General features: G+C 45.2%; 1 long non-coding RNA gene across 1 annotated transcript in view; it reads left to right on the top strand.

Moving 5' to 3' along the window:
• The window catches only part of LOC146799625 (uncharacterized), a 42,595-nt gene that overhangs the window by 12,574 nt on the left and 4,045 nt on the right, over window positions 1-25,976 (top strand). Inside the window, exon 2 of the long non-coding RNA XR_014969298.1 lies at window positions 11,160-11,235. This is a non-coding gene — a long non-coding RNA (uncharacterized LOC146799625). The remainder of the gene's footprint in view (window positions 1-11,159; window positions 11,236-25,976) is intronic.

Genomic DNA, 25,976 nt, shown 5'->3' with positions numbered 1-25,976 from the left:
TCTTATGCTTCATCGTAGCCATAAATTACCCTTGACTTTTTAATGGTATTGATAAAGCCCACGTATATGCTTTTGTTTTCGATGGCGTCAGTCGGGGCATTGGAGACACAGTTCATTATATTTCTCCTCAGTCATAATATTTATTGATACACCACTATCGATAATGAAAGGTATTGTACAACCATTGACATTTAGTGTGATCTTCAGACGATGTTTTAATGACTTTGGTGCATTGTCACATTAGCTTCTCTTGGACCGATGTTTTTCCTCACAGGCAGCCAGTCCAACATAAGCATGCTTCTCTGAGGTGAACATCGACCTGGCACACCCATCTTCTTCACTTTCACTCAATATTGACACAGAATAACTATTTGTTTGACAAAGACTTAGATGCAACCGTTTTTGTTTGGTGTCAATTTTCCTGATGTAATTTCTTGGGTGTGTGTAGAACATTGCTTCTGGAATGTTCGAGGGGCCATTTTGTCTTCACGGCATGATTCATTTACTTTTTCTGTCACCTTCACAATCTCCTTTCCACAGAGCTGCCCAATGGCGGAACATTAACCTTAGTGTGGAAACAAAAATCCACACCTGAAACACAACTTCTTTTTTAGTGGAGAATTCACTCTGTGTCCCTCAGCCTTGTTTCTCACATGCATGATTCACTCATTCTGTGCTCCTCCAGCCTACATGTTAGCAGCTTGTCGATCAACATGCTTTTCACCTCTTACAGCCATACGAACTCGCTCCAGACTTAGGGGCTTATTACAAGTATTTGGCAGAGTGGTGGCACAATGGTACAAACCGCCATGCCACCACTCTGCCAAAGGTCATGGTGCCCGGCTGCCAGATAGTGACTTTTTAGTAGTCCGGCAGGCAGACGGAATGGCGGTTCCATGGCATTGCCTCTTTTAGAGGCAGCGGTGCCATTAAAAGAGGCACTGCAATGGGACCGCACCACAAGGTTCCTGCACGGCATGGACTCAAAAGTCCATGCTGTGGAAGAACCTATGAACATGCACACAGGGGGGCACATGTTATGCCCCTTGTGTGTGCATCCACATATGTTTGAGGCACAGGGGGGCCCACAGGACCCCCTTTATTTCCTCTCTGCCAGGGTTTTCATGGCGGTTGAACCGCCATGAAAAAACTTGGCAGAGAGGAAACTCGTAATATGATTGGCAGGACCATAGTGGTCCTCCGAAGCATATTGTGGCTTCTGACCGCCGCTCCTATGACAAGCAGCGGCGGTTCCCTGGCGGAGCTGGTGGCCCCAGGGTGATCCGACTTGCTGAGTTGTAATCAGGGGGTAGGAACGCCAGTGAGGCTGTGGCTGCATCCACCACCGCCGCGCCACCATGAGTCTGGCGGTCCTCCGACCACCAGACTCGTAATAGGGTTCCTAAGAGAGTTTCTCTCAGCATTCATCGTCCAAACGAAGCTGATAAGCATTAGTCAATCACTCATTCCTCATCGTTAAATTCATTGGACTTACAGTGTTTGATGAATGTATCCAGTCTCTCAACAAATTTGTCAATGGTCTCACCAGCTTTCTTTGTTTCTTGACTGAAAATGTATCTTTCGTAATCTACATTTAGCATTAGATTGAACTGGTGAGTCAAGGCTCCTTTGATTTGACTATGTAAGTTCGTCGTGTTGCATCATTTTCATTATGACTTCTTTCATGCCTTCACCAGCAAGATTCTCAAGGTACTTGATACATTTCTTGTTATCTGCTTCTTCAATAACACCAATGAAATCATCAAATGTCTCTATCCAAGCTGTCCATCTGTTTCCAATATTCAAATTTGTGGAGGTATTGAATGGCGGTGGTGTTTACAAGAAGGGGGCAGCATTGTAATCATTTACAAGGTTGGCTGACACTTAGGCTGGAGTTGCTTTCAACACTATCTGCTGTCCGCTCTAAGGCCCGATGGAACTACAACCTCCCTCTTGGTCTTCATGGAAGCACTTTGCTTTCAGGAGACCTCTGGAGCTGCTCTGAGCTGTGACCTAGCAGCTTTGATGGCGTGCCAGTTCGGGTACAGACAGCTCCACAAGCACAAGCCCCGGGTGCTTTCTTTGGTGTTGCTTCCTCCCGGCGCAGTGGCACAAGGGCTCTCTTCACTGAGGACTGCTAAGCAGATGATTGTGTTTTCTAATCACTTTGTCTTTCAGTGTCTCTTTGTGTTGTCTGACACATAGTTGCATCCGCCTATAGGGATGTCAATCCATATGAATTGTGTAGTAGCTCAGTACCTCTTTGTGTGGCCTTCTCAGCAGGTGTGATGTGATAATTTTTCAGCAACGCTTTTATTAGCTCTATTGGACTTGGCCCTTTTTGCAGGGCTATGCTCAAACCTTTTGCTTCTTTCTCCTATCTTTTCCTGGCCTGTTGTTGTTGGTTTTAGGACTCTAGGCACTTTACCAATGCTAATCAGTGCTAAAGTGCATATGCTCTCTGTGTAAATTGTGAACATGATTGGTTATCCATTATTGGCATATTTGACTTACTGGTCAGTCCCTAGTAAAGTGCACTGAGTGTGCCGAGGCTAGTAAATCAAATACTACTAGTGGTCCTGCAGCACTGATTGGTTCTGAAACTGTAACTCAGACCTGCCACTGCAGTGTCTGTGCTCAGTTGTTAACTGCCATGTCGACTTGGCAAGGGCACCCACTTGCCAGACCCTAACCTTCCCTTTTCTTACATGTCAGTCACCCCTAATGTAGGCCCAAGATACCCAGGTGGGCAGGGTGCAGTGTATGTGAAAGGTTGGACGTGTACTGGTGTGTGTGACATATCCTAATAGTGAAATACAGCCCATTTCGTTTTTCTCTATTGAAAGGCTTTCTTGCCCCATAGGACAGAACGGGGAATGCTTTGTAACATTTTATAAGCATATCTTCCCATAGGGAGAAGATGGAAAATTAAAGTTTAGGCTCTCTGAACTCATAATTTAATAACATATCTATTACTAAAGATGGTTTTTAAATAGTATGTTTGAAAATGCCACTTTTAGAAAGTAATGAATAGAACTCGGTCTGTGAAGACTTTGCCTCCTTGTGTACTACGCAGTGGCACTCAAACGAGTGTAAAAATGTTTTTCTTTTATAATCTGCTACTAACAAATGTAATCATACATTACAGCATTCGTAATCGAGAATACAAGAAGCTCACATTCGAAATGTTGTCAATCATTTCCTGACGTTTTCTAGATCTGATGGACTCTAAATCAGCTCAATAAAATGAAGATTTTTGGGGGGAAATCATTCATTGAATACGTTTTTGTGCACCAAGTGCTAATGTTTCTCGATTACGAGTGTTGTATTATATGATTACATTTGTTAGTAGCAGATTATAAAGGAACAACTTTTTTGCACTCATTTTTGAGTGCCACAGCATAGTGCACTAGGAGGCAAAGTCTTCACAGACCGAGCTCAATTCACTGTTTCAGTAGGGGGTGGGCTGTACCCTCTCTCCAAGTGCACACCAAACAGATATACTGAGAGAATCTTATTTATCAGTTATTTTATTTGTTTGTTTAATTGAGTGCATACTTAGCTGTCTCTATTTCACTTTTAGAAAGTAGGCATTTTCTTGTTTAACCATTCTGTGTGCCTCTGCCTGTTCGTGTATTGACTGTCTGGTTTTGGAGTGGCAGGGGCTGGGGAGGTGCATTCTCTCAGACAGCCACAGGGGGGGGGTTGATGTGTGTCCTGCCTTTCCTGAATGAGTCAGCACTAGGTTGAATAGGCCTGATCTGTATTTTGAGTGGTGGGAGGAGTAGCTCTGTACCTGAATAGAGCTGTGCCTGCCTTCCACAATGTTGGCCCCGTCCCCCTGTGGTGTGTCTGGTGCCAAGGCTCACACTGACAATGGATGTTGTTGTACACTTGCAGAGTGCCCCCCAGAACTGGTTTGAACTGGGCTCAGAGTCCCTTGCACAAAGAGAACAAATACATTTTGGGGTATAATTATCAGACCCAAAACCCCTGAACTTAAGACTACTTTTGGAATCAAGAGGAAGCTTTGCTGAGGAGAAGAGCTGGAGAAACTGAGGAGAAGTACTGTCCTTGCTGTGTGTCTGGGGTTGGCCTGCAGCTGCTGATTCTGCCAAAGAAAGGAGAAGGACTTTGCTGTGTGCTCTGTCCCCCTGCTTGAGGAAAGTATCCAAGGGCTTGAATAAAGCTTGCCTCCTGTTTTGAAGCCTCAGGAACACAAAGACTTCACCCCAGCTACCCTGAACTTCCTTGCCGGGAGTTCTGACCTGCCAGGAGTGCCTGCGGCTGTGTGTGGCCTCTGGAGGTTGTTTCTGCTACTGGGAGCTGGAAAGCAATGCAACAACAAGAAAATCAACGAAACGCTCTTCTTGCGACAGTTTTTCCGATGCGATGCGAGAAGAATCTCCCTGCACTGCCGCGCCCTTGCTGAAACTGATGCAGCGCCTGTCGCCACTGCAAGAATCAACGCATCGAGGGATCGCAGCTGAAGAAATCACTGTAGCGCCGCTCAACGCACCGCATCGTTCGCCGACGCATCCTGGATTTCCACGCATCGTCCCTGTGCGGCACATTTTCCCCAACGCATCACCCGCGGATTGGAGTCATCTCAGAATCGACGCATCGCTTCCACCTACAGACTGGACTTGACGCACCGCTCCCCTGTGTCCAGCGGAACTGTTGCATCGCATCCAAGAGGGTCTCAGGAATCGACGCATCTCTTTGTTTTTCAACGCTTCCCATCACTGCGACTGTTTGGCTTGGTGAATTGTGTCACAACAACAGGTACTTTGCAAGAAATCACGCATCCATAGTTTTCTATGGACTCAGTTGCTAAAACCTTTTGAAAGTAATTTTTTCTTACTACTTGTATGTTGGAGTTTTGTCGTTTTGGTCTTGTTAAAGTTTAGATAAAGATACTTTATTTTTCTAAACCAGTGTGGTGTCTATTTTTGGTGTTACTGTGAGTGTTGGTACAAATACTTTACACATTGCCTTTGGGATAAGCCTTTCTGCTCATGCCAAGCTACCAAGGGGGTGAGCTAGGGGTTATCCAAAGTGTGTATCCCCCTTACCCTGACTAGAAGCAAGGGTCCCTATTAGGACAAAGGTACCTACCTCTGCCAACTAGAGACCCCCATTTCTAACAAGCATCAAATTATTTTCACGTAACTGGGGCTGCACTTTGACTCCACCTACACCACATGTCGATTCCACACTTCCACGGAGGCACATGTGTCACGTACAAGCAGTTTGCTGGACCAAGGCAAACTCTTCAGGAGAACACTGTTAATCGTTTGGATACCTATTCCCTATCTTATTGCTAATTATAGTATCCTCCCCATCCCCGGAACTTGCCAATGACTACACCACACACAGAGCTTAGTATAACACGTCTTTATACTTCTGCGTGCAACCTCAAGCTCAACATTCCAAACCTGCTTTCAATTCACTATGCTCTAACACTTACATCACAGTTCTATGGAGTCCATCAGGAACCACAAAGGTTTCGTCATTACATGCTCACACGATACTACATTTACTAAAAATAATTTCTTTCTACCCAAGCAAACCCTTTTTAGCAAAATTAGGATAATGAAAGACTGGGACAAAAAGCATAACTTTCTAACCCAGATTACGATTGTAAATTATGAACTGCACAGTAACACAATGATCTCGGTGAAAAAAAGCAGTAAGCCACTGAGATATGCACATAAACTACTATTCTGTGATCAGCATAGTACATGCTCTTTGAGGCAGGCACATTAACTCTCTGCGCTAACTTAAATGAGTCAAAACTGCAACTACACAAAACTCTGAGCTCGGCCCGGCCAATCAGCCCTTGCGCCTTCTATCTTCTCCCTCAAATGCCAGCAGTTGCCCCTGCACAGTCGAAGCTGTCCACCATGGTCAGCATTCACTTTCAAAATGGTCACCTAATAGCCACTGTTTTACCACTAGTGCCAAACATTCTGTCCATCTTAAAATAAAGGTACCCCTTGCTCCAGCAACTACATCCCAGATTGACAGTTAATATAGAAATTGGACAACTATTTTCTAGCCTTTCAGGAAATTTTATTTATAAGGGCATACCAGCGCAACCTCTAAAGTTGATTCAAAGTTCATAGTAGTTTTATTTATTTTTCTCATGTGACATTTAAGACCAAGTGCTCAGGAATTACAAGTTGAGTATTTGTTTGCCTGGGGAGCTTGGGGGAATTTGACCATGTAAAAGTTGAAACAAACAGATGGGTGAGTGCACTTGTATCAAACATATAGTCAAGGCCTAATTCTAAAAGGGTAAAAAATGCAGACATGGCTAACCCTAAATAGATATCTAAGAAATTATTCCCCTATCTAGATAAATAAAAGGTTCCACACTACCCCATACATCGCTAACATATGTTGCCATCGCACAGTATTTTGCTATGTATGACACAAACACCTTCACTATATTGCCGTCGTAAGTATCACATTTAACCATAGGCCATCGATCTATGACATATGGAGTTTGAGTAGATTTTTATATGTTCTCTCCACTTATGTTAAAACTTTAGACCCATACTCAAAAAGTACTTGCTCTTGGCCCCCGTCAGGAGAGTCAGAGGAGGATTACGCCATTGCCATTAAAAAGAAAAGGATCTTACTTTTTGAGAGTTCATGTTTATAAGCTATTTACTAAGCTAATAATGTATAGGGTAAAATGAAAAGGTGCTGAAAAGCACCCCTGTATAACTCCACAAGTGGATTGGAGGAAAGCAGCACTTCACCTGCTCTGTACCTGAAGTTTGGAGAGAAGAGGTTATTGAGCACAATTTCAGTATCCAGGATAGGTTTCTCAATACTCATCTCCCCTGTGATGTATCAAAACTTAGTTGTGTTGGCTGCAGCTACACACCCAGCCAAAAAAGAGCCACCCTTTGTAGTCATGCATTTGGACACACACAGAAACAGATTCAAACATTGTTCTGTGGATTCACTTCGTTCCCTAAAACCAAACTGGATCACCAACAAAACTCTGGATTATGTAGAGCAAGGTCTCATATACTTTAATGGTAATTTGAGAACAAATTAACAGTGGAATCAATAATGGAGTTGGATTTGAAACACGTCTGCGTTAATTAAGTTCCTGTCAAACCGGAGTCAGCAGGTGGCGCTGGGGGAATTTGTATCAGACCCTTTTTCATTGCCATGTGGGGTTCCGCAGGGGTCCTCACTGAGTCCGACATTATTTAATATATATATGTATCCTCGCTGGCGCCTCTTATTCGGTCATTTGTGTTTAGTTTGACTACGTATGAGGATGATACGCAAATTGTGGAGTCTCTTCTTCCATCTGAGGCAAAAGGCACGGTTCACCGTTTTAAAGAGTGTATGAACGCTGTAGGGTTTTGGATGGCCCAAAACTGCCTTAAATTAAACTCTAGCAAGACGGAGGTGTTATGTTTTGGCAATGATCCTAATTTCTGGACACCGGAATGGTGGCCAGAAACCCTGGGCCCCCTCCCCGCTCCGAACAGGAAGGTTAAAAACCTAGGTGTGTGGGTGGACCAGAAGCTCAATTTTAAAGACCAGATAAATGCAGTGACCTCGGCCTCATCTTTTGTGCTCAGGTCCTGCAAGAAACTTCTGTTATTTTTACCCACAGAATGCCGAAAAACAGTTATCACCTCCCTCACTATGTCGAGGCTGGACTACTGCAATAGTCTTTATTTTAACTTTCAGAAAGGATTATTGCAGAGGTTGCAGCTCCTGCAGAATGCTGCTGCCATACTGGTGTTGGGCATTCCAAAATACGCCCCAATAGCGAAGGAGATACGTAAACTACACTGGCTACCAGTTAGGAAGTGTACCCGGTTCAAGCCGGCGTGTCTTGTTCATAAGGCACTTTACAGAGCAGGACCGGCCTATCTAAAAGAGCGGCTGTACTGGTACACTCCAAATAGACCATTACGTTCATCTGATGCCAAACTGGTCTATGTGCCGTTTGTAAAAAAAAAAAGCCACTTGGGGTGGCAAAACCTTTGTAGTCAATGCAGCTAGAGGCTGGAATCAGCTTCCTCTGCATTTGAGAGGTATGTCGAACCTCCTGGTTTTTCGAAAAGCCTTAAAAACGTGGTTGTTTGCGGACTAGCATGACTCTGGTCTCATTTCTTAAGGAAGTCTCACATAGTGCCAGGACACCTATGGGTAACAGAGTGCTCAATAAATAATATAACATAACATAACTGTAGTAATTACATTACAAATAGTAAATGTAGGACACTGGATTTATTAACTGTCTGTCTCCACAGCTTCCAGGACAACAACTGGTAATCCCAGAGATTCAAAGTACAACACTCCATTATCACTATGATGTCATGTCATGGTAATGGAGTGTTGTACATTGAATCTCTGGGATTACCAGTTGTTTTCCTGGAAGCTGTGGAGACAGACAGGTAATAAATCCAGTGTCCTACATTTACTATTTGTAATGTAATTACTACAAATTTGGCGACGAGGATGGGATTGGATTCTCACCCACTCCATTACAATGACAATGACATCATAGTGATAATGGACGTGAGCATGCACATAGAATATACATGGAGGTAAAAGAGAGACCACTACAATAACATAACGAATTTGAATCTTATTTTTCAGTGTCTAATTCACTGCTGTTCATACGTTCATTATGTTTCCTTATGGTAACCTGAAAGGCTATTCCTAATTAATTTCTTTCATGCCAAAACATGAAATCTTCAGTTTCTCTTCCATTCTTCCAAGGTAACTGTTGTAGTCACTTCCTGAAACAAGCCTGCTGTGAGAAATTGGGTTGTTGGTTGAAGTGGGGATGTGACCCCTGTTTAAGCAACAGCCACCATCTGTATCAGGGTGAACCACAGAATTCATTACATTAACCTGTGCTTAAGCTTCTAGTAGCTTAGCACAAAAGCAGTAAGGCTCAAATTAGAGCAGTATGTAAGTATTCATGCAGGACAGAAGCAGAAATAAAGTGAAAACATAACGCAAGAAAAATCCCACACCAATTTAGAAAAATAGAGTAAATTCAGTCAGTCAGTAATAGCTTTATGCGGCCAAGGTAGCCATAAAAGAGTAGCAGCAATAGGCATACAGTTAAAAAGCAGTTTAGATACAGGCAATGTGGTAAATTACAATAAAAACAGGACAGCAATTTGGCAGTTTCCGTATGACTATTCTAGTCCTGAGAGGATGGCATATAACACTAAAAACAGCTTGGCAAACAAGTTCAGTTACCACAGAGTAGCAGCAAAAATCATAAGGTTAAGAACAATTTGGATACAGCATAATAAAATGCAATAAAAACAGTTCAAGGCTAGCAGTTTTCCAGTATCCTTATGTCTCTTCTGATCCTAAGAGAATAATGTATAAAACTAATACCAGCATGGCACACAGGTTCACTTATCAGGCACTGCAAATATTTAAGACTTTGACTTGCCGATTTGCAACTATTTGAGCGTAACTATTTGGGGTGTATAAATTGTATTCTGGGAGCAGTATAAAGCTATAAAGAAACATAAAATGCATATGGATTGCAGTCTAGTATTATCACAGGGACAGCAGGGTAAAGAAAGAAACCAGCTGCCCTGTTGTTGGAAAGCAACCAGAAGTGAGCAATACGCATCCTGAAACATGTTGGATAAAATCTATGCTGCTGGTTGGTAATCCAGACTAAATATGGTTCGAAACATTCAGAGGAAGAGATCTCCATATGGTAGCACATGGTGTTTGTTACCTGCGACTTATTAGACCTCTTTAAATCGCTATTGATTTGGAAAAGAGAGTGAATTAAGATCTTCGTTTTGCTATCAATCTTACTAGCTAAATAAAAAATATTTGGGACACCAGAGATTAGGAAGGATTTTCTGATATACGCTAGCCAAACAATGTTCTTTCCATAATCTAAATTAATACAATCAGCTACATTAAGGTGGGAAAAATTAGTAAGTGGGGAACTTCAGAGGTTTGCCCATAATAGTGGTAGTGCCAGTTTGATTGCTTCCTCAATGTACGAAAGACCAACCTCAGAGTGGATGATGATGTGTTCGAGATCAACAATGCGTTCTTACCTAAGGTCCGCACTATTCAATTTGCAGAGACGTTATGGACCAACTTCCTACTACCCTACCTTATAACCTGTGCGTCGATTGTAACACTAGGAAGATGCAGTAGGGTTTAACGAGGAGGGCTTGGAGATGGACGCTTTAGTGTCTTAGTTGTCAACCTGCGAGGCAACAAAAAGGCACTTTTACGTCTTATGTCTATTAAACTACAGACCTTATCCCTCCCACACTACTGAAAATTACCATCTGTATTGTTGTTAAATATCCTAACTGCGATCAACTGTTCGTTTGCTAAGCGTCCGTTGATGCGGGTAAGAGGGTATCAGCTGTTCTGTCAGTAGTCCTCTGATAATGTATGGAGACTGTGGTGATGAGAACAAATAACTCTAAATAGAATGAAAGAAGAAACAATAACTGACTGATTTTATACATGGCTTTCATTTTGTCCTCTTTCCAATTACTATACCTAGTTTTCACTTCTAATCACTCATATGCCATAGTTCTTATAATTTCAATTCGTTGGTGTGAACTTCTTTGCATACACCTAGAGTACTGTGAGGACGAATGTCTTTGCAAACGTAACAAACACTATGAAGATATTGCTGATAAACACATACAAAAGTATGCGGATTTTAACTGTGTCGAAAATCAGGAAACATCCACAAATCCAGGAAACATACAACCTATGTTCCCTTTCCTGTAGTCTTTGTTGCATCACAAACTTCTTTCAAGCATTCCAAAAATTGTTCCTTAAAAAGAAATTGTTCCTTAAAAAGAATCGTACTGTAGCTCTCACTTTATTTTTTTTTTAGTTTTATATATCGCAAACTAGACCCGAAGATATCGGGTATCAGAGCACTTTACATAGCACCAGTTTCGTTACACAAGGACACATTCATTTTTGTTAGGCACAGGGAGATTAAGTGATTTGCCCAGAAACACAGGATGTTGAGCGTCGTTGCAGAGACTTGAACCCGGTTCCCCAGCTTTGACGTCGACCGCTCTAACCGTAAGGCTACATCCTCTGTGTTGGGTACCACGAAGTCTTCTCATGTTGTGTTTTCTTTCTTTCAGGTTACACTTTGAGCGAAGAGCCAGTGGAGCGTTGCCTTGGATTCTGAACTTGAAATCCGTAGCGTTGTGGAAACAGGTAAGAGTCTTTGGAAACGCTTAGGCCCCCTCGGTGGATCCGGAAGGGTTAGCACCTTCTGGAACTCGGGTGTGGCATTATATACTCAAGCCACACCCACGATGGCTGCTGCTACTTCAAAACAGCTTGCTGTGACACCTCGAGCATGTGTACAAATGTTCTGCTCTGCTCACGTCCTCAGACGGGGAGAACAAAAAGGCATGGACTCGAACAAGTGAGCGTTCACAGAATAATTTCACTGGGCGAACCAAGCGTTTGTTCTAGGAACAGACGCTTGGTTGTGCATAGCTCTTAGTCCCATAAAAGTACTGTTTACAATCTGTGCTGTATTGCATATGTTAATCTACCTTTGGTCATATCACATTGTGCCTTTGATTATATCAGTGAATCACAATCATCACACCGCAACAACACACTTACAAATTTGGCAGTGCTGGTTGCACGGGATAGGGGCAGGGTTTTATGATATAAAAGGTCTCTCCCGTTATGCATGACATGAAACATGCGGAGGGAAATAGGGCACCATAGGGGAATCATGACATGATGTTGTCTGTGCTTTCGAGGGTAGCCAGCAATCTGGAGAGAAATTTGTTTTCCGCTGTTTGTAAGCAGCCACAATTTGTGTACCACCAGACTCCCACCCCATAAGTGCCCAAGCAAAGACATTTTGCTTTATAGAGGGAAATTAGATCTTTTATTGTTTTTTTGTTTGACTTTCCTGGCAAATTTGAAAATTGTGTCAGATGTGGTGTCTATTTTAAGTCCTCTCTGAGCCAGGATCTACTCCCATATAAAATTAATATCCAGCAAAATTCCTAAATAATTAACATTTTAAACTTTCGTGATAGAGGTGTTATCAATAGTGAACCCACATGAATGGGTATTTCTAGAGCCATAGGTCATGAGAATATATATTTTTTTTATTGATCCTTAGATTCAGGTCCGGCATAAAATTGTTAAAGGAATCTGCAAAAGCTGCAACCTGTTAGCAGTATGGGACAGTAGCACCGCATCGTCAGTCTACAAGATTAAAGTCACTGGCCTATCCCCTATCATGGGCAGGTCCTTTTCCTTGTACCATAAGGTTTGATCAAGGGAGTTACTATAAAAGAGGATTTGGAACGGGGGTAAAATGCACCCCTGTTGGACCCCTTATCAACCTTAAAAGTGGGCATACAATTCCCATGAGGGCCAAATCACACTTGAGCCAAAGTATCCCAGTGTAACCTCTTGAGGAGTTCCAGCAAGCAGATGTCTACCCCAGCTTTGCTCATTAGGCTCCACAGCCTGCCCCTGTCCACAAGGTCGCACGCACTGGAAAGGTTCATGAAGGTAAGGTGTAATGAGCCACCCTTGGCCTTGACATACTTCCTAGTGATCGAGAGCAGGTTGAGGGACAGTTCCACCGTGCCCACGCCTGGTCAGAAGCCAAACTGCACTTCAGAAAGGAAGCCCTGTCTTCTGCACATGCCTTCAATTTCTAAAGAATAACCCTGCCATCGGTTTTGACAGAGGAATCCAATGGCGAGATTGGGCGATAACATGTTGGATTTCCTCTCTCAGAGTAAATTTTAATAAATTACGTGACACCAAAATGACAAAACTCCAATCAGTATAACCAGAGTTATTCATTTTTTAAGTTTAAGGTAAAAACTATTGCCTAAGAGATCAAATCTAAAACCAAGGACATCTAGTCATGCGAGACCGGGTCACAGTCGAAAAATATGTCCAACGGCGATGGAACGTGGGTCAAATACAAAGAGTGAATTGGGCATGGTAATCCCAGTCCATCTTTGAACTTAAAATAAATCTTGAAGAAAATGTTCTGAGACGGTAAATTTCAGTGGGGGAAGGCTGCAGTCGATGTCCAAGGAGGGAGAGTTGCCATCAGGGAGCCACTGGACAAATTTACAGTGAAGATTTCTACGTTCTGACTTAGTCACTTTTTTGGAAGTCGAAATCGCCAGCGGAACTAGGCAAGAGGCTCTAGCCATCAAGAGTTCCAAGACACCTGGTGCTCTTTTGAAGGAGCCCTGAAGAGGATTTGCTGCTGTAGAGAAAAACATAGCAGGAGCTGTCGTGAAGTCAAGTCGACTGGAGATGCACCTTGGGCAGCTAGACGAGGTGTTTGGACCCAATCTTCCCTCGATTCTCAGAGTAGTGTTTAGCTAAAAATGTTCCCTAAGTCCCAAATAGCATCAAGGGTCCAAGATTCTTGGGGCACCACTTGTGGGGTTAGGACTCACTTAGGCTGGGACTGGTGTGGGTTCAAGATGGAGGGAGTCTTTTCTGTCCTTGATGCTCTGAACAGGAGTCCAGAAAACTAGTCCTTGGAGTCACCCTTGTAGTCCTGGTTTATAGTGAGGAAGTAGGGCTCAAGCAGCAGAGCAGGCCTCTAGGGGTTCAAAGCAGGCTCCAGGCAGCAAATCAGTCGTTCCAGGTGCAGCAAAGAGGTCTTGTGGAGTACACAGCAGGCCAAATCAGCATGCAGTCCTTCTGAGAGGCCTTTCGCAGGTCCAGAAAGTGAAATGAAGAGTGCGTCTGAGGGTCCCCTTTTTATACATAGTGCCTCATTTGATGTAGAAGAAGGTGCTAGAGAATTCTGTTTGAAATGCTTAAGGTTTCCTAATTCCCTTGCCCTGGCTTCATGAACAATGCAGGGGTGGCAAGCCCTTTGTGTGAAGGCAGAGCACAGCCTATTCAGTTGCAAGTTGTGCTCTGCCCAGCTCCGCACCCCATCCTGCTAGTTGATGGTCCATTCAGGCTGACCTAATCTCTCTATTATGTGCCTGTACGAGAGGAGTCAATGAAGTCCAACTGGCAACAACACCCAGTCATGGGACCCCGGGGGGCTGCAGGCATTGAATAGTTTAAGGCAGGAAAACGGCAAATTTCTAAAAGTGGCATTTTTTAAATTGTAACTCTAAATCAGACTTTACCATTAAGGATGATTTTTAATTACAAACTCTCAGGCACCAAACATAAAATTCTTACCTGATCACAATCAAAAGTTAGTATAAGTATAAGTATAAAGAAATTTCTAAAGCGCTCTAATACCGGAGGTGTCTTGGCGCTGTGGTGTGTGTAGTGAGGCAGGAAAGCAAATAAAATTACGGTTGGGTTTTGAAAAGGTGATGTTTTAGCATTTTCCTGAAGCGGACATAATCAGGTTGAAGCCGTAGTTCCAGAGGCTGGAGGTTCCACAAGCTGGCTGCACGCCTACCAAATGAGCGACCACCCCATCTAGCCAATTTAAACCTCGAAATGCAGATAAGACCCTGATTGGCAGACCGCGGGGCACGGGACGGGAGATAAGGTTTAAATCTCTCTCTGCCATCATTAGCACCACCCCCAAAAAAAGCCCGGTGAACCAGACAGAGGGCCTTAAACTCTATCCTCTGCTGGACCGGAAGCCAGTGCAGCCAGTTAGTAGTTATTAAATGCAATATGGCAACCCATTGTTATCCTATGGCATAGGTAAGCCTCACAGTAGTGAAAAACGAATGTAAGAGTTTTCCCTGCCAGGACATGTAAAACTTAAAAATGCATGTTATTGTAATTACAGTGAACCTTGTGCTATAGGCTACCTAGGGCCTACTTAAGAGGCAACTTATGTGCAATAAAAGTGGAGTTTAAGGCATGGCAAGGGGGTTGTAATGCTAAGTCGAATTGGCAGTTTAAAGCGTAATTCAGGCTGCTATGGCAGACCTGGGACATGTTTTAAGGGGCTACTTAAGTGGGTGGCACAATAAGTGGTCCAGACCCACTATAGCATTTACTTTACAAGCCCTGGGTATATGATATACTACTCTCCAAGGGACTTATAAGTAAATTAAATATGCCAATCAGGTGTAAGCCAATGTTACTATTTTCAGAGGAGAGAGCACAAACATGTTAATACTGGTTAGCTGTGGTAAAGTATGGAGAGTCCTAAGGCCAGCAAAAATGAATTCAGCAAAAATAGGTGGGGTGAAAGCAAAACGTTTGGGGGTTACCCTGCAGAGAGGGCCAAGTTCAATATCTGCACAATTGTAATACATCTGGGTTTGTTGCGCTCATGCTTTCAGGCATGGAAAAATTGGAAAAATGCAGACAGACAATGCTGTGTCAGTGCATCGTGCCTTATGCAAGCAAGACCACTGACTCTTTGTCAGTGAAATTGCTCTCCCACCCTCGCAGCTCCACCATTGAGTGAGGCCTCCCCCAGCCCCTGCACTCTCCAGTGTGAGTTTTCACCCTCTTCTCTAAATTTGGATTTTTGCTTTTTTCTGCTTTCTGGCACTTTCCTGTGCTCTGCTTGTCTTCTCTTTTTCCCCTTTTCCCACTCTCCTCCTTTCCCGCCTGTTTTTCTCCCACTGCTGCTGCCCCCACGGCACCCTCCCCCCAGCACGACCAATCCAGCTCCCCTCCCGTCCCCGCTCCCGCCTCCCAGCTGTCCAGCCCTCCCTGACCCCTACATCATAGCGGCCGCGTGCAGCATGTGCGCGGCTGGTGCGCCGAAGGCACGCCAAAGGCAAGCCCGTCTGCGCCTGTCCGTGACCCGACTGCGACCAGCGCTAGGAAGCCTGGACCTCGGCCCCGCCGAAGCTACGACCCAGCAGCACTCCACGCACTTAACCCAGGCTGCAACAACAACTGCAACCTAGCATCACCAGCCGACACCCACAGACCCTTCAGCTGTCACCGCTGCAGGCACACCTGCAACACCGCCAAGAACATGGATCCAGCACAAACCGCCCACAAGAACACAACCGAACAGAAGACCCTGCAATGCATCCTCCTCAACGTCCGATCACTTCACAAACACGCCACCGAAATCTGGTACCTCCTCGAGAGCACCACCCCAGACTTAGCATTCTTCACGAAAACCTGGAACAACACCACATCAGGACCGGACATCGCCATCGCAATCCCCCAAGGATACAAGATCTCCAGGAAGGACAGCCACACCCGCCCGGGAGGAGGCATCGCCATCGTCCACAAATCCACCCTCTACCTGAGCACACTCCCCGACGAGACCTGATGAAACACCTCCACTTCAAGATACTGGCCAGCCACACCACCACCCTCTGAGGAACCCTCATCTACCGACCCCCTGGAACCTTCGCCAACTCCATCACTGACATCATCTCCCCACAGGCATTCGCATCCACCAACTACACCCTGCTGGAAGACCTCAACTTCCACCTCGACAACCAACTGGACCCCAACACCGCATCCCTCCTGGACAACCTCCACAACGTTGGACTCAGCCAGATCGTGACTGAGCCCACGCACTCAACAGGACACACCCTTGACCCCTCTTCACAACAGGAAACTCCATCACCTTCAGCCACACCACCGAATTCCCATGGACCGACCATCGTTGCGTCCACTTCACCTTCAGAACACCCACCATCCACAGACACCAGCACCTGCTCCCACGAAGAAACTGGACCAAAATCACTGACGACCAGCTCACCTCCTCACTCAACAACTCCACCCCAGCCATCGCGGAAAACGACAACCCCAACAACGCAGCCCGAACCCTGCATAGATGGATCTCGGACAGCGCCAACACCATAGCCTACCTCAAGAAAAACAACAATATCCATGCCAAGAAAGCCAGATGGTTTACCACCGAACTTCGAGAATCAAGACGCACTTGCCGCCGGCTCGAAAAGGCTTGAGGAACACCAAATCCACAGAAACCCACAACAACTTCAGAGCCGCCACCAACACTCACCACCAACTCATCAGAGAAACGAGGAAAAAAGCGTTCGAAGACAGAATTTCCACAAACGCACACAACAGCAAGGAACTCTTCAACATCATCAAGCAGTTCGCTCAACCAACCAGCGAGTCTTCTGACATCCCTCCCTCACAAGACCTCTGCGACAAACTCAGCACCTTTTTCCACCACAAAATCAAGAGCATCTATGACAACTTTGACGAAGACAACCAACACACTGAACCCTCACCAACCACCCCCAACACTCGGAAACCAGCAATTGACAACTGGACAGCCCTCACCATCGAAGACACACTGAAGACAATGAAGTCAATCCACTCAGGGGCCTCCACAGACCCCCACCACATCTTCAACAGAGCCGCCAACACCATCGCACCCATGCTCCGCCACACCATCAACCGCTCCCTGGAGACCGCCTCGTTCCCGACGACTGGAAACCAGTCGAGGTCAACCCCCTCCTGAAGAAACCCTCGGCGAACCCAACCGACCTAAAAAACTACAAACCCATCTCCCTGCTCTCATTCGCAGCAAAAGACATTGAGAAAGCCATTAACAGCCAACTCGCCACATTCATCGAAGAGCACAACATTCTCAACTCCTCCCAATCCGGCTTCAGAAAAAAACACAGTACGGAAACTGCCCTCCTCGCCGCAACAGATGCATCCGCACCCTACTGGACAAAGGAGAAACAGTAGCCCTCATCCTCCTCGACCTCTCAGCGGCGTTCTAAACACCAACAAAACAGAAGTACTCATCATGAGCCCAAACCCTGACACCTGGAGTGACACCTGGTGGCCCCCGCCCTCGGAAACCTGCCAACTCCCACGGACACAACCTGGGAATCATCCTGGACTCCGAGCTCAAAATGGACCGCCAGATAAACTCTGTCTCGTCTTCCTGCTTCCACACCCTCCGCCTCCTTCGTAAGACCTTCAAATGGATCACCCTTGAACACATAAAGACCGTCACTCACGCCCTGGTCACCAGCAGTCTCGACTACGCCAACGCACTCTACGCCGAAATGAACAAAAACCTCACCCGCAAGCTACAGAACATCCAGAACGCTGCCGCAAGACTGATCCTCAACTTGCCAAAACACTGCCACATCTCCCTCCACCTGTGCACCCTCCACTGGCTCCCCCTCGAGGCGAGAATCACCTTCAAGATACTCACCTATGCACACAAGGCCCGCCATGGCACCGGACCAGCTTACCTGAAGAGCCGACTCAAATTCCACACACCCCAAAGGATCCTACGATCAGCCCAGCTCTCCTACGCCGTGGTCCCCCGCACCAGAAAGACCAGATTGGGAGGCCGCTCCTTCTACTTCCTTGCGGCCAAAGCCTGGAATGCCCTTCCGCTCCACCTCAGACAGACAACAGCGCTCCCCATCTTCGCAAGAAACCTCAAAACCTGGCTCTTCGACAGACCCCCTCCTTGATGGATTGGAACCTGCACCCCCCGTAACCCCCCAGCGCCTTGAGACCCTCACGGGTGAGTAGTGGCGCTTAAAAAACCTCTGATTGATTGATGCTGTGCCCCCTATGTCTCTGCCCTGAATTATTCTGCAAGATTGTAGTACATCATTGCTCTCAGAGTTTCAGGTGACACGGACAATAGACTCACCCATCAACAACATTTAAGGTGGTGGGATCTTAGACCAGTAACCTGTCAAAGGTTGTGTGCCCTGAAATGCAAACTTCTGCACCAGCTTCTGGATAAAATGTAAGTCTCTAATGTATACCAGTTTGAAAACTTGAGATTTTAAAAATCTGAAGTACAAAAACAGACAGGTATTCTCTGAGCAGCATGTGTGAGTTGCTCTCCCATTAAGCCTGAAGCATTGATAATCCTCATACATTTAAATGAGCTCTGAAAACTCTCCTTTTTCTTCACGAGTCTCTTTAAGTCAGCTCTAATGTTGCCATATTGTACCTATGGACCGTGTCTGCTAGCTCCTGGGGGTGGAGGGGCAGTGTGTTGATGTAATAAACAACCCATAACATATCAAGCTAAATAATTATTTAAGGAGATCTAAGTTGGAATACTATTTACATACACTGATGCGTCAGTGCCAAAGTATGTCTCACAACATGATTAAAATAAAGATTCAGTGCCCATACTCGGTCACCGTTCATGGGTAGGGTTTGCAGTGCAAACCTTGTGAGCTGAGCTGCTTCTTGGCACTGAGTACAAATCGGAAGTGAAGTTTCGATATACATGTCACAGATTTGAGTCTAAGAGCCTGATTTGGGGTGCAACAGGCCGGCCGTTGAACAACTCGTGCCTTGGAGGTACCACCTGTTCCATGTGGATTTCGAGGGCCAAATTCTGAATTCTTAGTCCTTCGTTTGGGCATTTAACTCCAGAGAGGCTTCCCCCAGCATGGCAGGAGCCACTTTAGGGAAAGAATCAGAGTGGCAGCAGGTTCACTGTGTGATACCAGCAAAGTGTGATCTGCCTTCAGTGAAGATATGTTAGTTTGTGTATGTGAGTGATTGGGGACTAAAAGTTGTATTTTTTATTTTTTTTAAACTTTTGTGTGAATTTGCATTTGTCTTTTTGTGCATGTGTTTAAGCATGTACAGGATCGGAAAATGTGGCTACAGGAGGGTGGAGCAAACAGAAGATGTATATCCCGCTTCGGGCACCTTGGGCTTGTGGGGAGAAAATAGAATTCGATGCTTGTCACTTGGGCTCTTTGAGGTATCACTCTTGTTGACATTCGCCCATTGGCTATGTAACGTGCCCTACATATTGATGTGAGTGGTGGTACCCAGATGTACACTGCATCTTCGTCCACATTCAGTGTCAGATGCCTCTGTGCACTTGAAGTGCTGTCACAACAGGAAATGAAGTCTAATACCAGCCGCTGTCAAATAGACACGTTTCAAGTCCTTTGTAGCGTTTAGTGTTTATTACGCACAAAAGCAGTGCACAGCAGGGCCCATGAGCTGAAGAAAGGAGCAGACAGTGATTAATTCGCATATCTCACACGAGTGCGCTCCGTGCTGCAGAATATGCCATTCCAGAGAAGGCTGACGTGAAATGAAACTGCCTGCGGGGTGTACCCTAGGAGCTGATCCAGCGTGATGCAATGCTGTGACTTACTGGCTGCCTTCTGTGAACACTCACCAGGAGCTGACTTACTGGCTGTCTTCTGTGAACACTCACCAGGAGCTGACCTACTGGCTGCCTTCTGTGAACACTCACCTTTAACGCCGGCTGGTTTCTATAAACACCCTTCAACGACGCCTGTTGTATTGTGTGAACACTCACCAGTAGTACCTGCAGGTTTCTATAAACACCCATCAATTACACCTGCTGTCTTCTGTGAACACTCACCAGGAGCTGACTTACTGGCTGCCTTCTGTGAACACTCACCTTTAACGCCGGCTGGTTTCTATAAAACACCTTTCAACGACGCCTGTTGTATTGTGTGAACACTCACCAGTAGTACCTGCAGGTTTCTATAAACACCCATCAATTACACCTGCTGTCTTCTGTGAACACTCACCAGGAGATGACTTACTGGCTGCCTTCTGTGAACACTCGCCACTAGTACCTGTTGGTTTCTATAAACACCCATCAAGCCACCTGTTGCCTTCTGTGAACACTCACCAGGAGCTGACTTACTGGCTGCCTTCTGTGAACACTCCTTTAATACCTGCTGGTGTCTATAAACACCCATCAATGCCACCTGTTGCCTTCTGTGAACACTCACCAGGAGCTGACTTACTGGCTGCCTTCTGTGAACACTCCTTTAATACCTGCTGGTGTCTATAAACACCCATCAATGCCACCTGTTGCCTTCTGTGAACACTCACCAGGAGCTGACTTACTGGCTGCCTTCTGTGAACACTCACCAGTAGTACCTGCAGGTTTCTATAAAAACCCATCAATTACACCTGCTGTCTTCTGTGAACACTCACCAGGAGCTGACTTACTGGCTGCCTTCTGTGAACACTCTCCTTTAATACCTGCTGGTGTCTATAAACACCCATCAATGCCACCTGTTGCCTTCTGTGAACACTCACCAGGAGCTGACTTACTGGCTGCCTTCTGTGAACACTCCTTTAATACCTGCTGGTGTCTATAAACACCCATCAATGCCACCTGTTGCCTTCTGTGAACACTCACCAGGAGCTGACTTACTGGCTGCCTTCTGTGAACACTCACCAGTAGTACCTGCAGGTTTCTATAAAAACCCATCAATTACACCTGCTGTCTTCTGTGAACACTCACCAGGAGCTGACTTACTGGCTGCCTTCTGTGAACACTCTCCTTTAATACCTGCTGGTGTCTATAAACACCCATCAATGCCACCTGTTGCCTTCTGTGAACACTCACCAGGAGCTGACTTACTGGCTGCCTTCTGTGAACACTCACCAGTAGTACCTGCTGGTTTCTCATACACACCCATTAACGACACCTGTTTTATTTTATTTTATTTATTGCGTTTTTATATAGCACAAACTTTACCCAAAGTTGTCAGAGCACTGTAGTAAAGAACCAGTTACATTACATAAGGACTTCAGAGTACATGAATTACATAAAAGATACATACAGAAAAACTCTAAATTCACATAAGAATGGTAGTAAGTACAAAAGTCTACTACCGATACTAGTGGTTAGAGTTACATATATAAAAGTTGCAAATTAACTCAAGGAAAATATGCAAACAGATAAACTCTAAGTTCACATGGGAATGGTAGTAAGTATATGAGTCTACTACAGATACTAGTGGTTAGAGTTACAAATATGCAAGTTGCAATTTCACTGAAGATTACATTTTAATGAAAATAGAAGTGTTTCGGGTTGGAAAAATATAAAATACATATCTACACAGCATGATCTTCTCACCATTGTTTCGGTTCTTGCCAGCCCAGGCCTTCAGGCTGTTGTTAGACTCACAGGCAGTGATCTCTTGGGCCTGGAGGGATCCCCAAACTGGTGATATCGAGAGCGCTCCACGTGCAGCAGGCCAGGTCCATAGCAGGGCTCCTCTTTGCCATGTTGTTTACAGCGACAGGCAGTCCCCAACTGTCAGCAAGCGCGGCTCCTCCACGCTACCAAGTGTACCCATACAGCACCTACCAGCAGCAGGTGAACTCCACAGCAGGGCTCCTCCCCACCTCAGCGTCCACCAGTACAGGCAGTCCCTGGCCACAGATGAGCATGTCCCCTCTTCCCCAATCTGTTCTGATGTCCCTGTAGTAGCCGCAGTCGCTGCACCACCCGGGACTCCCCCACAGTGCCTGTGCCTCTCAACCCAGTAGCCAGCGCGACAGCAGGTGTACGCAAACCTCACCAGTAACTGGCGAACAGCTGCTCCCAGACCTTTGCGGTGCCGCAGGAGGGTGTCTCATCGGCAGTGATAAATAATACCCCGTCATGCGTGTTCCATGGGGGGTGGTCTAAGGCCACACTCCTCATAGCCTTCCAGGTTGCCGGAACTCCACTCATCGTATGGCAGGGCTCACCGGGCCTTTTCAATGTCACTTCAAGCGAGCAACCGGTAACTCTCTTGCTTACTGGACCATCTTGGGCACCTCAGAAAGAACCTGAATCGCCTCAGTAAAGAAAAAGAGGCACAGCCATCCTACCTGCTGCCACTATCAGCCCGCACAACTCAGCAAACCAGAAGGACGGGGAACACTCTGCGAACACTCACCAGTAGTACCTGCTGGATAATATGAACACCCATCAACGACACCTGTTGTCTTCTGTGAACACTCATCAGTTATACCTGCTGGTTTCTATAAACATCCTTCAACGACGCCTATTGTCTTCTGTGAACACTCACCAGTAGTACCTGCTGGTAAACACCCTTCAATGACACCTGTTGATTTCTGTGAACACTCACCAGTAATTCCTCCTGGTTTTTATGAACACCCATCAACAACACCTGTTGTCTTCTGTGAATACTCACCCTAACACCTGCTGGTAAACACCCTTCAATGACACCTGTTGTCTTCTGTGAACACTAAACAGTAACACCTCCTGGTTTTTATGAACATCCATCAACAACACCTGTTGATTTCTGTGAACACTCACCGTAACACCTGCTGGTAAACACCCTTCAACGACACCTGTTGTCTTCTGTGAACGCTAACTAGTAATACCTCCTGGTTTTTATGAACCTCCATCAACAACACCTGTTGTCTTCTGTGAACACTCTTCAGTAATACCTGCTGGTTTCTAAAAACACCCTTGAATGACACATGTTGTCTTCTAGGAACACTCACCAGTCTTTGCTTGAAGCCTCAAAAGGCGAGCTAGAAATTCAGTCTCTGCAGTGGTTTCCAGCTCACTTTGTGATTTTTGGCTCTTTACCAGGTGACTGTGTGAAGGGAGCCAAAATCATGTGACACACGGTGACATGGTGTGAGTTGGCAGGTCTTTTTCTATAAACACCCATTAACAACCCCTGTTGCTTTCTGCGAACACTCACCAGTAATACCTCCTGGTTTCTATAAACACCCATCAACGACCCCTGTTGTCTTCTGTGAACAGTCACTAGTAATACCTGCTAGATAATATGAACACCCATGAACGACACCTGTTGTCTTCTGTCGACACTCATCTGTAATACCTGCTGGATAATATAAACACCCATCAACAACAACTTTTGTCTTCTGTGAACACTCACCAGTAATACATGCTAGTTTCTATAAACACCCATCAACAACACCTGTTGTCTTCTAGGAACACTCACTCACCAGTAATTCTTGCTGGATAATATGAACACCCATGAACGACACCTATAATCTTCTAGGAATACTCACTGGTAATACCTGCTGGTTTCTATGAACACCCTTCAGTGACAACTGGTGCTTTATATGAACATCCATCAGTGATACATGGTGCCTTGTATGAACTAATCAGCGATACATGCTGCCTTCTATGAACACCCATCAATGGCACTTATTGCCTTCTATAAACACCCACCAATGAAGCCTGTTGCTGTTTATGGACACTCAACAGTGGCACCTGCTGCCTTTTGTGAACACCAATCAAAGATATCTGCTGCCTTCTATGAACATCCTTCAATTACACCTATTGTCTTCTATGAACACCCATAAGTGAGTCCTGCTACCTACTATGAATGTGCATCTGTAATACCTACTAACCTCTGTGTGAGCACCTATTGCCTTCAATTAACACACCTCAAGGATTTCTATTGGTTTTCTATGAAGTTCCATTGATGGCACTTGGTGCCTTCTAGTAACACCCATCACAGAGTGAGTACTCAGTGTCAGTCCTGATGGATATAGGGATATTGGTCCAAATCCTGACAGAAAAAGGCTGTTCCATTGTTTTCTTCTTTTAAGACTTCTTTGTCTCCGTTTTGGTGGTGTCCTGGTTGTGGGTATGCGGAGACGAGTAGTTTCTCAGCCTAATAGTCTAGGGGCGATGGTCATGATGGCTCTGATGCAGCTGATTTTGAAGATGGTATAGTCCAGCCAAGGGAAACCGTGGAATTTCGTAAGGATTGGGATGATGTGGTTATATTATTTAGGTCTTGGATGAGATATTCTGTTGCGTATGAGATGCCCTTAGGGGGGCAGTTTATAGTATGGAAGGCTACTGAGCAGTGAATTTCCACTATCCAGATGAGATGATAAATGGCTTGGACAGCAGGTCCACAGTTTCATTTTGGGAAGAAAGGATACTTTTCACCAAGGAGAGAGAGCCGATACCAGGCCATCTTTGCTTTCTTGGCAATGTGTTCCTTGGGGGTGAGGTTGGTTGCCAGGATGAATCCAAGTGACTTGGCATTGGGTGAAAGTTGGGGTTTGAAGCTGTTGAGGTTCTTGTCATTCAGACAGGTTTGGACTATCTCTAGCTTGCTGTTGTTGGCAAGTAATATGAATTCAGTATTGGTGGGGCTTAGTTTCAGGTAGGTACTGTACATGGCAGTCTGAATGAGGTGCAGGCAGTATTTGAACTTTGGTTGGAGGAAGCAAAGGAGACTTTAAAGTAGACTTGTGTTTCATCAGCATATTGGTGAATTATAATAATGTTATTGTGAGTATAGTGTTTATAGAAATTTGATAACCCCATGCAAAGCTGATAGTGGAACATTATATTTGTTACATTTGTGTTTTGTCCATGGTGTTCATATGGCCCCAAACATTTCCAGGAATATTTTTGTTGATAGATTTAGCCATAAATTACTCCCACCTGATGATAAAGGCAGGCGGGTCTCGACCTTGTGTGGACAAAATGAGGGGCAATGGATAACGTGTCCAGATGTCCAGCATGGGGAGCATGTTTTCACTGCATGTGCTGTGTGTGCTGTGTTCTGATTGGCTGAGTGTGCCTAATTTTATGTGGCATCCACTTTTATGGTGTTTTGGGAATGCGCGCCCCTCCAGCCATATGCGTTTAATTGGGACCAATCTCCCAGGACCATTGTGGTCTTGCTTTTGATCTGTGGGACTAATCTTGGTTTTCCTGTTCACGTGTTTGTCCTGCTGGTTACGTGCCACCTCACCTGTTATCTGTCAATCAGTAGCCTCTGGCCTCGGTCGGAGAGCCTGCCTGACTACGTATTTCTGATTCCGGATTGATGGAGAGGTCATATAAGGTGATTTCTACAACAGTGATTCTATTTCGTTTTTGCACAAACACGTATCATTGCGTACATCAACATTAATATTAACTATACCATGAGGTCAGGAGAGGAAGGTGTATAACCTGTCTCCATCTGTCTGTCAGGTTATGGTTAGCCAGCAGGTCATATACCATCACTCTGTCATTCCTGTAACATGTCAGGACTTTCAGTTTTGTCTTGGAAACCATAAGGTATCAGATTCCAGTCGCCCCAACCACTACTACTCTCTAAACTCTGTCAATGCTCTCGGTATGATGAGGAGAAGTGTTGCTTTGGGGGTCATCAGGGCTTACATTGTTCCCACTGCCAGTGTTTTGTCCAGCTGTTTGACCGTCACAAAGGCAAATCTGCCTTCAGAGTCAGTACAAGTCTTGAGAATCCTATGTGGCA

The sequence above is a fragment of the Triturus cristatus genome, chromosome 9, assembly GCF_964204655.1.
Source record: "Triturus cristatus chromosome 9, aTriCri1.1, whole genome shotgun sequence".
In the NCBI taxonomy this organism is placed as follows: Eukaryota; Metazoa; Chordata; class Amphibia; order Caudata; family Salamandridae; genus Triturus; species Triturus cristatus.
The sequence above is the reverse complement of the archived record's forward strand: the minus strand, read 5'-3'. Positions and strand labels throughout refer to the sequence as shown.